Raw genomic sequence first — 16,837 nt, 5'->3', positions numbered from 1 at the left:
ATTATTAAGCAGGCCACAGGTTTCAAGCAATATTGGAAAGAAAAAGGATCTCTCTGCTGCCGAAAAGCGTGAAATAGTGCAATACCTTGGACAAGGTATGTAAACATTGGATATTTCAAGAAAACTTAAGCGTGATCATCGTACTGTGAAAAGATTTGTGGTTGATTCAGAGCACAGACGGGTTCATTCAGATAAAGGAATAATGAGAAAGGTTTCTGCCAGACAAATTAATAGGATTAGGAGAGCAGCTGCTAAAATGCCATTGCAAAGCAGCAAACAGGTATTTGAAGCCGCTGGGGCCTCTAGAGTCCCGCAAACCTCAAGGTGTAGGATACTCCAGAGGTTTGCAAGTGTGCATAAAGCTATTATTTGGCCACCCCTAAACAATGCTCACAAGCAGAAACGGTTGCAGCGGGCTCAGAAATACATGAAGACTAATTTTCAAACCGTGTTGTTTACGGATGAGTGCCGTGCAACCCTGGATGGTCCAAATGGATGGAGTAGTGGATGGTTCGTGAATGGCCACCATGTCCCAACAAGGCTGCGACGTCAGCAAGGAGGTGGCGGAGTCATGTTTTGGGCTGGAATCATGGGGAGAGAGCTGGTAGGCCCCTCCCTGACGGTGTGAAAATGACCTCTGCAAAGTACGTAGAGTTTATGACTGACCACTTTCTTCCGTGGTACAAAAAGAAGAACCATGCCTTCTGTAGAAAAATTATCTTCATGCATGACAATGCACCATCTCATGCTGCAAAGAATACCTATGTGTCATTGGCTGCTATGGGCATAAAAGGAGAGAAACTCATGGTGTGGCCCCCATGTTCCAGTGACCTCAACCCTATTGAGAACCTTTGGAGCATCCTCAAGCAAAATATCTATGAGGGTGGGAGGGAGTTCACATGAAAACAGAAGCTCTGGTAGGTTATTCTGACATCCTGCAAAGATATTCAAGCAGAAACTGTCCAAATACTCACAAATTCAATGGATGCCAGAATTGTGAAGGTGATATCAGAGAAGGGGTCCTATGTTAACATGTAACTTGGCCTGTTAAGTTTTTTTTATTGAAAGAGCTTTTGATTTCTGTAAATATGACCTCCTGATGCTGCAAAATCCAAAAATTACCATTTTAGTTCTCTTTACAATCCTTAAAATGTTTTGATCTCTGTTGTGCATAATAATGTGAAACAGTGCATTGTGAGTTTTTTACTTCTAAAAAAAAATCTGTCATCATTAGGAGATTTGTTCAATAAAATTTGCATTATACTCCAACGGTTGATGGCTTGAAGATTATACTGACTGTCATTTGCATCGACTATTTAGGAAAATCAGCGAAAAATAACATTTGCATAACAATTTGGAACCCGGTGTAATGTGGGTATCACAAGAACAAAAATGAAAAATTATTTTACAGGTAATTCAGGAATAAATTTGGAAAGCAATATGGGAAGTAGAAAATGTGGGTTTATAATCTCTCACTATTGCAATGCATTTCAAGATTCCTTATGATTTTGTAACATCAGTGGGATCTCAGAAGACAATACCGATATGTCATATATTTTCCTGCTATATTGACATGTTTTTATCCATTTTTATTTTATTTAATGCAATAAATGTATTTCCTGTAGAAATGTCTCTGCTCATATCATAGGACGTGTGACATTAGCCTTCTTTATGCGTGGGTTTGGTGTACATTTCTGATGTCAGCTTGCAATCTGGCAACATATGGTGAATGTTGGAAATTGCAGAAAATCCCAGTCATGTACCAACGAAAATGGAGACACCTGTCAATAAAAATCATGGAGAACAGATACTGTTAGTCAATGAGCCAAGCTGCTATATGATATGGGCCAGAAGTTCTGGTCTGATAGAAAATCTAGTCAAAAAACAACTTGGGCTTGTTAACTCCTTTCTGGGTCTAATGTGACTTTAAGTGTAGAGTCTTATGACTATCTCTAGATATAATATTTTATCTCTAAGATAGTATTTAGTATATTTTTTTGCTCTTATATTTCAATATTTCTATTCTACGATGCAGACTTTGAAACATTGGGTTGACCAGCTGATGTGGAATTACAATCCTTAACATGTTATTTCAGTCAGGTAGCATTGCTTTACAGAAGTGTTGCCTCACACAGGCAATTTTTGTCATAGCAACACAATTTCTGTTTAACCTCCGAATGACCACTCAAAACTTTGTCCATAAAACTGTAAAGAGATCATCTACAGAAAGAATGAAGTAACTTTCTAAATACATTGCAATACTTATCTTGTACTTATGCTGAGTTACACTCTGTATTATGGCCCGGAGCTGTATTCGCAATTCTGCTAGTTTCTATTAAAACCAGTTGACAACTTGTTTACAGACACAACCCTAAAAGCTTTGTTCATCTTCTCATACTCTGTGTAGTGCCTGGCTCATCAACTATACTTTCTACAATGCAAAGTCTACAATGAGTAAGGTCTATGAAGTCATTGAGTCAGCAGGGACTTCTGGGAGATTTCAGTTTAGGAGACAAAATTGTAAATGCACATGTAGACTAAAATGGACTATAATAAAGAGTCAAACTATATATCAGTACAACTAGTAGTAGAGTTAGATCTAATTTAAAGGGGTGCATTGTACCCTTGTTTAACTGTCTGTATTTTATAGGTAACAACGGGATCTTCCATTGTTCTAGAACCGAGCTTACGGCGGCAAAAAATCTATATATTTTTGGTTCCATAACCAAACTGTGAGGGATCTGGCCAGGTTCACATCTAGACTACAGACAGTCTAGAATAAGGCCTTATGTGACTATGTATTGGATGGTTTGAATACTTACTTCGAAGCTTATTTGGATTCCTCTTATATCAAAATCTTCATTGACCTACATAAAGCCTACATTACAGAAAATCTCTAGCTGGACCCCGTATTCACAGGTATTCAAGAAGCTGAGGTCTGATGGTATCTTCTATAGAATCCGGTCATTGTGCCTACATAACTGTCATGGCCCTCTCCACTGTTAAGTCATCAAAAATGGACAATGAAGAGCCTCTTTTTTGTTAGTTAAGGATTAAGACTTATCCATGGGGCCGGTTGGAACAGTGGAAGATCCAGCAGTTGGAGATTGGTTTAAATTCCTCCTCAAAGCTTTTTTACATTAGGCCCAAGGTGTCTAACCGCTTTAAACGCTGAAATCCTAATAATTCATTAGGATGGTAAACTACATGCCCTAAACAAAAAGTCTGTCTCCAACCCTGCAATACGCTGTACTCTACCTACCAGGCTCATCACCAGGTAATGGATGGTGTCCTGCTCGTTTATGAAGTGGTGGATGCTTCGCTACAGGTTCACGAAGATGCAGATTATAGAAAAAAAAAAGAGGGGAGAAGTGGAAATTAAAAAACAAATACCATACTCACCACTTCTCCTGGTCTCCTGTAGAGATGCATCCCTACCTCCTGAGATTACATAGTTTTGTCCCACGTGACCGCTGCAGCCGGTGACCGCGCCGCTACGAGAGATGAGGAGAGATGGCAAGTATGGTATTTTTATATTTTAGGGGTGGAATCGCAAGTACATCGATTGCCTTGTTTGACTCTTTGATGCCTTCTAGGACTGTATCCCACTTGTATACAGTCCTAGAAGACATCAGAGAATCTGACAGGGCTATCGGGAGACTTGCGATTTGTGGCGAATTTCTTCGGGCCAAAACTAATTTCGGGGCTGATTCAGAAAATTTGCCTATCCCTACGCCTTACGAGACCACATACCCGATTCTGCTTGGTCGTTCTTACCCAACCATTGTGCCGGGCTATTGCATGAACTGACTAAGCCTAATAAAGGGCATATTCCCACGTTGCTACAAGTGCTACAAATTTTCACAGTGGTGTCACATCTAAATTAATAAAATAAAACGATTTGAATTGAAAATTAGTGCCAACCTATTTTTTAGTTTCTAATTGGTTTTACCAACTGAGTTTATGCTTTACCCCTTGTACCACATCTGTATCTGCCTGAATCCCGTTACCGACTTCTGGACCTCCTGACCACATTTCTGTTCCCATCTCTTCTCTATACCATTCCAGGTATATTTAAGCAACTTTTGTCATTGTCCATAGCAGCCAAACCTCCTACTACACCCTTTGAGTTTAATTCCATCCAGTTAGCCATTATCCAGGGCATCAATCACCAAACCATCTAGAGGCACCTAAGTTCTGGGGCCAGTTGAGTACCTTGACCTTACCCGAATTTCGGGAGAGGGTGGGTGCTATTGGTGAAATTGTGCCATCCAGTTGGTTCTTTCCCTGGTTTCGTAGGAACCACAGAGTTACAGGTGTGTTGATGTGAAAGGAATAGTGGCAGAAGAACTGAAAAGTCTATTCAAATTCCTAAATATTTTTGGGAAAGTGAGATAATCATCACTAAGCAATGTGGCATTGGTAACTAAACTCTGAGGGAGACTCCTGAATTTGCTCTCCTATAGTAATGTTAATTGTTAAAGTAATAGGCAATACAAAGTACAGTGATGGGTAGAAGAAGAGCGTGTTACTTTCTGAGAAATGAGATGAGAAGTTTAGAACGCAGTCATGTCAAATACCTCATTGAAAGTAATTGATTTTGGACTTATTGAACTCATACCCCGCAGGTGACCTCATCCTCGCTCCTGGTTCTAGTATTTGGCTTGCTACAGTACAGTATGTTTTAATCTATAAACCTATTATCTGGTCATCACTTTCTTGGAGGACTTCTCTGTTACCTGAGGTTAAAACGCTCACCGAAGCTGTAATTGCAAATTATCTCACAAATAAAACATGCTGTACCTTACACAAAAAAATCCCCTCCCAGGGCCATTATTGCAAGATATTTATTTCATTAAAAAAGGGGTGTCGGATATCAGATTCTGTCTATTATTTTTCTGGAAACAGTGACACTCTTGTCCATAAGTGGTGTCCAGTATTGGATTATTTCCAAGATTTCTGCTTGTTGTCAGTGAATGTGAACGTTCTTGTTTACATCCACAGGATAAAGACTCAACATGCACATACATGTGGTTAACACAGAGTCCCTACACCTCTGTATAGCACATATTATGTAGATATTCTCCCCTAGAGGCAATGCTTCTATAAGAGAATAGCTACATAATACAGCATGCAATGGAACATACCACAATTTTTTTTCCGTTGTATATCTATAGGTGCCGTATTACAGTTCTGTAAAACTCACAACGCATGCATTCTACCTACACTGATACATTGTATCAAACAATCAGGACAGTAAAGAGATCCCACAGTGATCACCTGTAATCTGCAGGGGAACCAGAAGCAAGTGTCCAATACCCCTGCAGCACCCCAACAGGGGACATTAAGCATTACATGGTGCTAATTGAAACATATGGACATGATGAGTCCTCCAGAGACCTGCTTTCCACTACGGCCCATTCATGGAAGTTTCAAATTAGGAACCCCAACTAGTAACTCAAAATGACCCAGTAATGTATTTGAAAATGGGTTTTCTAAACCATGCAACCATGTAGTTATGTTTTGTTTTCTCATAAATCCTTCGTCTGAGCCCATTCACACTTAGGATGCATATTGTCATTCTTCTGCAGAGAGGCTATCAAGAAGTTGGTTAAATAGTTCTGTTTACTTGACTGGGGCTGACTTGTTATACGAGAAACAGCCCATGGACAAGAGTGGCGCTGTTTTTTCCAATCTCATACAACCCCTTTAACTCTTGTCTCCATCCGGCCTATATTTAGTATAACTGGTTACTCTCTGGTTCTCAAAACATTGCAAGCAAATTTCATTTGCATCAGGAGACCGAAAAATAATTGCAATTCCTCACCTGAGTAGTAAGAAGAGCCTCCCTGACCCTATATGTTTCTCCTTCAAGTGTTCTACATTATACACTTAAGGAGCATAAATAAACATTTAATTCAGAGCGCATCTCATCCGGGAGCATTGTCCCCAAATGACTTTCTAAGCTTCAGTTGATCGATAAATTAATCTCCGGTGTTTAGTTTTAGCTGAGATTAGAGCCCGGACGGTGCATATATTTTTTCTTTTTCCTAAACAGTGTTTTTAGAAAGTGTTTAGAGCAATGGCCTCAGAACTGCGGCTCTACAGCTGTTAATAAACTACAACTCCCAGTTGGAGAGCCACAGGTTGGAGACCGCTGGTTTAGAGTGTTACTATATTCACATAAATTTATGTCATAAATAAATACGTCATGCGGGGCAGAGACAATTTACCACAATTTTGGACCCAGTGCAAATATGTAATCATCGGACCCGCCCTCCCTCCACAGTTAGAGTGAATATAATGTAACACACAAAATTAAAGTGACATTTTATGTAGAGTTCTGTGCACATTTTTTTCATTGCATTTTTCTACCCCAGGAATTCCTTAATGCTGTTCCAGCAACTTATGCGCCATAAGTGGTCCATAAACTTCAGATGCACCCCAGATGCCACAGAGATTGCCATCAAAGTGCCGGCCACAAATGCTACAAAAGGTCCAGCCACAAAGGACTACAACCAATCCCTCAGCCTCAGATCCCCCAGATTGACTCCCAAAGCAACGATTTCCCCCATTCAATGTCTCTGGAGTGTCTGCCACAGATGTCCTCCAAAATTAAGTCTGCGCTTACCGTCTCCGCTCGGCTGGGCTTCTTTACTAGTCTGAGGCACATGACATCATCGCCATATAATGCCCCATTGGTGGCCCGCTGCACTGTTTGGCTAATGTTCACAGTGGCCCTGGATGGTTTCATCAATCTTAGGGTATGTGCACACGATAAGGCTGGGTTCACACGGCCTATTTTCAGACGTAAACGAGGCATATTATTCCTCGATTTTCACCTGAACATAGGGCTATAATACGTCGGCAAACATCTGCCCATTCATTTGAATGGGTTTGCCGACGTACTGTGCCGACGACCTGTCATTTACGCAACGTCGTTTGACAGCTGTCAAACGACGACGCGTAAAATGACTGCCTCGTCAAAGAAGTGCAGGACACTTCTTTGCACGTAATTTGAGCCGTTTTTCATTGAATTCAATGAAGAACAGCTCAAATTTACGGCCGTCAAAGACGCCTCGCATAATGCGAGGAGGAGCAATTACGTCTGAAACGACGCAGCTGTATACTCCTGAAAACAGTCTGTAATTTCAGACGTAAAAGGCAGCTATCGTGTGCACATACCCCAGCTCGCGTTTTTCGCGGCGTTTTCGCAGCGTTTTTTACGTCCGTTTTTTGGAGCTGTTTTCATTGGAGTCTATGAGAAAACGGCTCCAAAAACGTCCAAAGAAGTGTCCTGCATATAATGTATATAAGTGTCCTGCACTTCTTTGACGAGGCAGTCATTTTACGCGTCGTCGTTTGACAGCTGTCAAATGACGACGCGTAAATGACAGGTCGTCTGCACAGTACGTCGGCAAACCCATTCAAATGAATGGGGGGCAGATGTTTGCCGACGTATTGGAGCCGTATTTTCAGGCGTAAATCGAGGCATAATACGCCTCGTTTACGCCTGAAAATAGGTCGTGTGAACCCAGCCTTATATAAAATATTGTTTAACTTGCAAAAAAAAAAAAACATACAATGAATTAGATGTTTTCTGTCCAGTTTCCAGGCAACAATTTGCCTTGTAGTTTAAAAATAAAATTTAGTGGATATTGACTTCTTCTAAGCAAAGATTCAATATTTTGCATCATTTACCTTATGTGATAATCACAAGCCAACTGCAAATATAAAGTATGGCAATTACACCCAGCGATACATATAGAAATGTGCACAGCTGTAGTTGTAGCAGAGCTGGATTGGTTGTTTTATTGTTTTTGCTTTTTTGTTTTACACTGTGGGCCTTAAAGGGGTAGTCCCACAAAGGTGAAACCTTTTCAGATTAAAGCCATTGGCTTTCCCCACCCCGGCAGATGATGGTCAAGACATCTCAAGTCCCTTGTGAGACCACCACTTTAGGCAGCAATCAAGGGATGTATAGTAGCCCCATACAGTATAGCTGATCTACGCCCACATGAATAAGTTATGTTATTGCAACGGAAAGGGCCCCCTCAGCCTCTGGGGCCTATAGCATTTGGTATAGCTAATATAGATACACCCAGGTCATTCAAAAAGCATTTAGAACAGAAAGTTCGCTGTACTGATTCCTTGAATCAGTTTGGGGTGCTGTTCTCCCCAAGGAGAAGATGTGCAGAACAAGAACTTTGCACCTAAATATTATAATTATTTTAGGATTCTTCATTATATTCAATAATAATAATAATAAAAATAATAAAAATAATAATAATAAGTTAATAAATAAATCTCGAATATTCCTGTTAACAGATCTTCCATCATTGATGTTGAACCTTTTGCTGCTGCTGAAAACAAGAATAGAACAAGAACTACAACAAAAACAGTAGTAATAATAATAATAATAATAATAATAATAATAATAATAATAATAATAAATATGTGCTGTACTGAATATTTATAATAAACAAATATTTTTTTTAATAATAATAGCACTAAAAATAATGAAACAACAATAAAAATAATAGTAGTATAACTAAAATAATATCAAGATAATAATTATAATACTAATAATGTATATTAAATATTAATAAAACAATAGTAACAATAATAATAATATATTAAATATGTAATTAGATATTTATAAAAATAATAATAACAAATAATACTAATAAAACATGAAATACTAATAATAATAAATAATAGTAGTAATAATAATAATACAAATTATAAGAAACTTTCTTATGCAGAATTATATTCCTATCTGTTCCTTTTTTCCTAATGTTCTCAATGTGTGTCAGTCTACAATGTAATTCTGGAGTTCTATTTATGAACCAAGAAGCACAAAATTAACTAAACTATTGATGCTAGACAAGTTAGAAGAGTGTATACAACTGTATGTATCATAAATGCCTCATAAGTGCGGGTTACGCCATGCCCCGATCCATGGTGCCCGCAGTCTCAATAGTATTTAAGGGAGAGACAAGTGCAGCCCTCTACATAAAATATTATGAGGACCACAGCTGCCATGGATTTGCGAACGCAGTAAGGGTCTAATATTTGCAAGTGCATATTTCCAAATATAGGTAATTCACTAGCAGGTCCAAACACCACATTATTATCATCGATTCATAAAAGCAATAATATGAAATCAAGAATTTAGGTCTATGAGTCAGTGGTATCTTGGGTCTCCTGAACCATCTAACTGTTACTGGTCTCACTTGCCACTGAACACGATGAGGTCCCATCTTATAGGATACGTATAGGTATAAAAATGAAGAATTGTTTAGTGCGTTCCATCCAGATTGATTAACTTATTGTGTAACTTGCCCCATTGTGTCTTTGCCTCGCCAAGCTTTAGCGGTGGCGTTCTCCCCTTGCTGATGTGTCGGCCATATTCACCTTAATGTCATGCGGAATAACTCAGGCTGTATATACATGTATTCTGCAGACAATCTCCTGTCTCCGGCTTTCCGACTCTCATTTCCATTCTGCTACTTTTATTTTTCAACACGCATGAGTAAAAACCATTGAAAGCCTCCAGACTTCCATAAAGAACCTTAATGGTAATATCTACCATTCATTCAACAGCTTCGGAAAGCCAATTTGGTGTGGCAGATCTAATGTTCTCTTCTTTACTTGTCCTCAGCACATTCATCTGTTACGTGACTCTATCTATCTGTACAGAGCAACCACTTTCAGCACAAACAAAAATTCTGCAGTTTTCCCATGATGCTCTGGGACACAATTCACTTTGGCTCTTTTAAGAATGTATTTATAGACATAGTGAGGGTGACTGGATCTATTTTTCCAATCTCAATAATTGAGTATAAAAAAAAATAATTATATATTTGTTAAAAATTTATTTGGGCCATTGCTTGAGAAACTGATGTAAAACACAAAATGAGTAACAACAATGTACGCAGTGCTCACACTCTACTTGCGTATTGTGAATATATGTATGCACCCATACTGTAGCTCTGTGTACTTCCGGTTTCATACAGAGGCATATGGAGAGTTTTTTTCACGGATTCTGTATTAATGGTGCCATGCTCCAGCAGATGCCGTATAAAGGAGGTATATTGCCCTACGGGGAAAAATAAAGTGTCTCTCACAGGCACCATGCGAGGACATGTGGACTGTCTACAGGTCAATAATACTGACCCTAGAGACTCTGTGTAAAATTGTCCTTTGCAGTGTACTCAGGGCATAGCTCTAGGGGGTGGAGGGGTAGCAGCGTACCCGGGCCCTGATGACTAAGGGGGCCAATGGTCCCTCTAGTACAGATTTTACTCTAGGCCCAGGAGTTTTAAGTTACACATCTTTGTGTGCTTGAGCTCTAACTAATTTTTTCTCCACCCAATAATTTTACTCAGTTAGGATGTGATCATTTACTTGATTGGTTTGCCCCAGGCTGTGTTCAAACGGGTTGTTCTTGGCACCAATTTATTTTTATTTTTTTGATTAAAAAATATTTTATTGTATTGTAATTTTACTGTAATTTTTAGAAAAAAAATCACACAAAAACAGCCAAGTATAAAGGGTTACATGTTGCATAGTTACATTGGCTGAAAAAAAGATACAGGACCATCTAAATTCAACCCTTCTCAATCAATTACACATCTTTTATTGCTAGATTAGTTATAACCCTCAATGACATTCATCATTAGATAATCATCTAGCCTCGGTGGCGAAGCTATAAGGGTCGCAACAGTCGCAGTTGCAACCGGACCCCTAAGCCACAGGGCCCCTGTTGCCACACAACGCTGACCGCGTTGGTCCCGGTTCCAACTGTATCTGTGTCCTCAGGACGCAGATATAGTTGAATTTAATGCTGAAGCAAGAAGCTGACGGCTCCTTGCTCCAGCATTTACTGTGCGGTGAGCCATGAGCGGCTCGGCGCTGACAGGTGCAATGTAGTGATGTGACTGCGCCTGTCTGCGCCGAGTCACTCATAGCACAGGCCAAAGGAGGAGAAGGATTTCCTCCACTCATCGTGGGAACGGGGATAGGTAAGTAATTATTTTATTATTTTTCTATTTGGCACATATGGGGACATAATATTGGGTATGGGAGGGGGCTGATATGGTGGCAGCTATGGGAGCATTATACTCTATGGGGGGCATTATAATGTATGGGGCAGCTATGGGGGCATTATACTGTGTGGGAGTATTATACTGAATGGAGGCATTATACTGTATGGGGGCGTTATACTGTGGGGGCATTATACTGTGGAAGCAGCTATGTGGGGCATTATACTGTGGTGGCATATATGGGGGCTGTTGGGCAAGGCGGCTGAGCATAGACACGCAGGGGTCTGGTGGTAGGGGGACCCAAGCTGAATTCTTGCACCAGGGCACATTAGCCTTTAATTACGCCCCTGTCTAGCCCTTTTTTTAAATGGTCACAAAGTATATGTCATCACTACCTCTTGGGGTACGGTGTTCCATAGTTTGACTACTGTAAGGGTATGTTCACACGGCTGAAAACGCCAGAAAAACGCCTGAAAAATGAAAAGCAGAACGCCTCCAAACATCTGCCCATTGATTGCAAAAAAATTAATTTTGAAAAACGTCCGCGTAAGAAAACGTCCACGAGAAAGAAGTGCAGGTCACTTCTTGGGACGTTTTTGGAGCTGTTTTTCAGAGACTCTATTGAACCTTATGTAGGTCATGTATACACTTAGGCTCGGATCACACTGCATTTTTGTTGAGTTTTTAACATGTGTTTTTTTGGGGGGGTTTTGTGACAATGATTGTAATGGCAGGGCAGGGGCCTAATGAAGGTCTGCCATCTTTGTGCTCATATTAAGCCCTGCCAGAGGACTGCCCTCAGTGATGTCCATATGCCCCAATAGGGCATCTGGACAGGGGTTGTCTTCATGAGACCACCCCTTTAAGAATTTTGTTTGAATATTTCCATTGACATGACTAGAGATGAGAGAACTAATTTGGCACAAATCTAATTTGGTCTGGATTTCCCAAAAGTTTCAAATTCGCAGAAATTGTAAACTTTTGGTGTTTGTTTCGCACAAACTACATTTTGCAGCAGTCGCATGGGACAAAACGACATCATATCACCTGCCCACCTCCTGATAGGACGTAGTTTTGTCCCAAGTAACCGCTGTAGCCTATGATTGGCTGCAGAGATCACATAGGAAACCACAATGTCATCTCAAGTGGCCGGCTCTGATATCTTCTAGGACTATATCCCACTCCTTGAAGATAGTCCTAGAAGACATCAAGGATCTTGATAGGGCAATCGGAGGACTTGCGATTCACGGTGAATTTCTTTGGACCGAAACAAATTTCGAGGCTAATTAGATAGAATCGGCCCCAAAAGCGATTTTCAGGAAACTTGCTCATCACTAGATTTGACCTTCAAAAAAAGCCTATCAGATATTTAGAATCTGAGCTACATTTCGAGAGCAGTTCAGACATTAGTAAATAGATGCCATGATTTATATTCCTCATCTCTTCTTTTCCCTTCTGCTCGTGTCGGTTTCTCCCCCTCCCTTTCTCTCTGACTTTCCACTGTTTCCAGTGCATATAATTTCCTAGAATGGATTATCATTCCCGCTGTGACTAGCCCCTCAAACCACAGCTGCCAACTACAAAAGCTGATCACTCAATTCTTTGTCATTCCAAATTTGCAACAAAAAAATATAAAACAAAAGAATATTTACCTTGGAAAAAATATATATCTATTTGTAATTAGCTACCAGTCTATCTCGAGAGGATTTCCGTTTTTCCACTTGCCCCATTAACAAGTGGTTTAGCTAAAGAGGACATATCTAGTTGTTCTTCAACGATTGTTAGCGCTGTGATCAACTTTACTCTAGAGCCTAACGGATGAGTCATTTTCAATTGAAGACATAAAGAGATTTGTCTAAAACTGTTGTGATTTCAGTGAAGCAGAAAAAAAGACTTCACGAGTGAGTTCAAATAACCGTCACATGGATAGAGCCGTGCTTTCTTCACAGCGTAGACTATGACAGGCTCAAACTTTCCTCTTAATCTTCAGGCCTTGCTGCTTTTCGAACTAGCTCTCATAACAATGTCATCCCTCTGATGATCTGGGCATCTCCTTTGGCATATAGTCTCTTCTCTAACCCCCTTTATCAAAGCCAACAGTCAATAGTTTTTTATGGATCTGCCTTTCCTTTAGGGACAGGCTGTAAAATAAAGGGGGGAAGAGATGCGCTGTAGCATCTAGAGTCTTTGTAGGCATCTAAGAAGATTAGCCTGAGCAAATCAATCCGCTTATTCACCGGTAAGACAATCAACTGTTTTTCAGATTGCTGTTTTTTTTTTTTAAATTAAGGCTGCAATTTTTATTTATTTAAAAAAAATCAAATGGCCTCTTCTTATAAATTGTAAATCATGGTGTCTGATGCTATGAGTTGTGCTTTAGATAAAAATGTTTAAAGGGGTTCTCTGCTTTGGATGATCCCTACTTGTTAGAAGGGTCCCTTGGCAATAAGCAGATCACAAAGTCTCGCCTGCCAGGAGCCCCAGCAATCAGCGGTAATCTGTGGGAAACCTGGCAGTAAGTGTGCAATTTTTCTGCAGTGCCTCCAGAGGAGAAATTAAGCATTACATGTGCCCATTCAAACTAATGAGTTGCCTGTGTAATGCAGGATAGGACGAGTCCCCCAGAGTGAGAGGCTCTTTTTGTAATCGCTCTCCACTCTGGTGAAGAGATGAGGATCCTGAACAGAGGACCCCTTCTATTAACTCAGAATTCCCTAATAGAGTATATGAAGATGTTTTTGTTTTGTTTTTCTTAACTTGAAAACCCCTTTGGATGTTTCATCCAACTGTTCTTGATACCAAAGACTTAAAGACCATAGTGGAAGCCCATGTGGCTGCTATGGGGCACTTAGAGAGAAAGGTACCAGTCCTGGTCATCCTCGTTGCTACTGGGTGGTGAAAAGCCATGCAGGACTCCCTTCCTTAGAGGGACGGCATTATTAGCAAACAACAAGGTGGGGAATTGGTCCAAGGTTCATTGAAATGAACAGGAGGAAGAAACAAACATCACAATCTTCTGTCCTGGGTGGCAAAATCCAAAACCGTTATCAGGGACCTATTTTGCTATGGGGCCCCCGGTCTTCTATGTATACCAGTGATCAATATTTAAATGTTTACTTAGTCAAAAATATTCTTATTTTTTTGTGACCTGCTTGAATAAAAGAGTAAGATATTCCTTTACCCGCTGGTCTATTACCATGTAACATGGTCGGGCATTCTGTGTTTCGCAGCGGTGAGTGGACTGAGTCTCCTGTCGTTTTCCTGTTGTGAAAACGCTGTCAACTCAGATCACCTACTAGTAATGTAAAATCACCAGGTGGTAGATATTCATTCAGCAGCCTTCATACAATCCGACTTCTTGTTTTCTTGTTGCAAGTTACATTTCTATTTGCTTTTTGCCTCTGCTATAGCTGACTCTGCTGCATCGTGTGTAATGTCATGTTTGCCTTCAGCGTGCTTGTTCATGAAGCCCATTGCCTCATACTATGCCTTGCCACTATTCTTACCGTTATTTGCTGACCTCAGCCTCTAATGACTACTGAATCATGCTATAGTAATATTTCTTTAATCTGGAATTTTATAATCCAGAAATTTTAATACTGTAACCTGACATTTCATTCTGGCACACACTGGTGCGATAATAATTATATTTATTCTACAGAACCAGAATATTGGGCAGAGAAAACTAATAATGGGACCATTTTAATTGGAAAAATTGGAATAGTATTTGGTTTTGGCTCAAGAAAATTTAGTAAATACTAAATAGTTCATACCTTGCCATTGCCGGTATTACAGAATTACTGTTACTCCAACATCCATAAGGTCCCATTAATTCTGAATTGAAGGAATTTTAATGTGCTATCGACTATAGTCCAATAATAGATATTGTTCCTGATTGTCAAGTGATAGATAACTGTCAATCATGAGACCATCAGTATTAAATGGGTTTTCTGGTTAAGAAAACCTATTTTCAAAACCCTATTAAAGACTTCTGAGCTAATAGATGGGGGTCCTCTGTTCAGGATCCTCATCTCTTGGCCAGAGTGGAGAGCGGTCATAACAGATGTCTCTCTCTCTCTCTCTCCCCCTCTCTCTCTCTTTCTCTCTTTCTCTCTCTCTCTCATCCTGACTTACAATGTCCATTGATTTCAATGGGAAATGTGTAATGCTTAATTTCACCTGTGGTGGCGCTGCAGGGAAATTGAACACTTGCCACCAGGTTTGGTCACAGATTACAGCTGATCATTTGAGGTCTCATTAGTGGGACAACCTATAGCTACATTTTGGACGGGGGAATCCTCTAATGAATAGGGATTGTCCAAATCGGACTACTATTAAATATTGTATCGGACAATGGCAAATTTTATATATCATCATCCTATCTTTATCCTTTAGCGATATTTTACTTTAGGTTTGATAACTCTCCACCATTATATCTTGTCTATGAATGGACTATTATAAGAGATAATACTGTATTTTCTGAAATTTTAATGGCTTCAAGTACCCTGCTATTTGAGCCGATTGTATATATATTTTTTTCCCTACAGTCGTTTTCCATAAGATTGTTCTGTTTTTATAGAAATGTCAATACTGATTATATCAAGGTTTGCCATCGGGCTTGGCTGTTCCTAATGGTTTTGTGCTAGGCTGCTCTTCTTTGTCATTTCAGTGACCTGGACTATATGTTTATGGCGTGTGTCATCACGTCATCATATTGTAGCCATTGTGGTTCTCCCGAGAGCTACCACAAAAACACACCTTGTTTCAAGAGTACAATGTTTAAAATTGTGAAACATATAAATATTATTTTTATATGGCTCCCGTTCTCTTGGGCTCAAGCTATCCTTGTATTACAAGGGAGGCTATTCATCTGAATGGCCGCCACGTAGTATTACATATCCTGGCTGTCCACGGCTTCCCCCGGCAAATTCAGCTGTTTGTGCCGGGAACGAGACCAGGGCCGATCAGCTGATAGTCCCAGCAACCCAATTTTGAAAGTGGTTGTCTTATGATGAGACAACCCCGTTTAAAATCTTAATATCACATTTATAAATGTAACTAAAGGAAGAACACTGACCAAGCTTATAGTCTTTATTATCTATCTATCTATCTATCTATCTATCTATCTATCTATCTATCTATCTATCTATCTATCTATCCATCCATCCATCCATCCATCCATCCATCCATCCATCCATCCATCCATCCATCCATCCATCTATCTATCTATCTATCTATCTATCTATCTATCTATCTATCTATCTATCTATCTATCTATCCATCCATCCATCTATCTATCCATCTATCCATCGCTCTAGGGGAAAGATGCATCTACCTCCCTTCCAGCAGCCTGTAGCTCTCTTTTCTCTGCCTGTAGGCTCTCTGTAAATTTACAGAAACCTTCTCAATCACCATAAAATCCATCTAGTGTAAAACAGTGTGCACAGACAGAAGGTAGGGAAAGGAGGGAGAGGCAGCTGCATATTCTCTCTCAGTGTTTGAGTGAAACAACATGAATGTGAGTAGCAGGAGGAGACATCTGATTGGCTCAGAGCACACAGCACAGCACATACATCACACCAGGAAGACTCCCTCCCCCACACCCTCACACAGCAAGCATGTGTATTTATAGAAACCAGAAGAGGGAAAAAAAAAAAATACTGAATGTGAAGGTTTAATCCAACAATGGTATTTGCATTTGTAATTATAAAATAAGACATTAGTTATCAACTACACAGAAATGGGCATTGAACAGAATACATAGCTAAACGCATCACCTTTCATTTAGT

This window comes from Rhinoderma darwinii, chromosome 9 (assembly GCF_050947455.1).
Source record: "Rhinoderma darwinii isolate aRhiDar2 chromosome 9, aRhiDar2.hap1, whole genome shotgun sequence".
In the NCBI taxonomy this organism is placed as follows: Eukaryota; Metazoa; Chordata; class Amphibia; order Anura; family Rhinodermatidae; genus Rhinoderma; species Rhinoderma darwinii.
The sequence above is the reverse complement of the archived record's forward strand: the minus strand, read 5'-3'. Positions refer to the sequence as shown.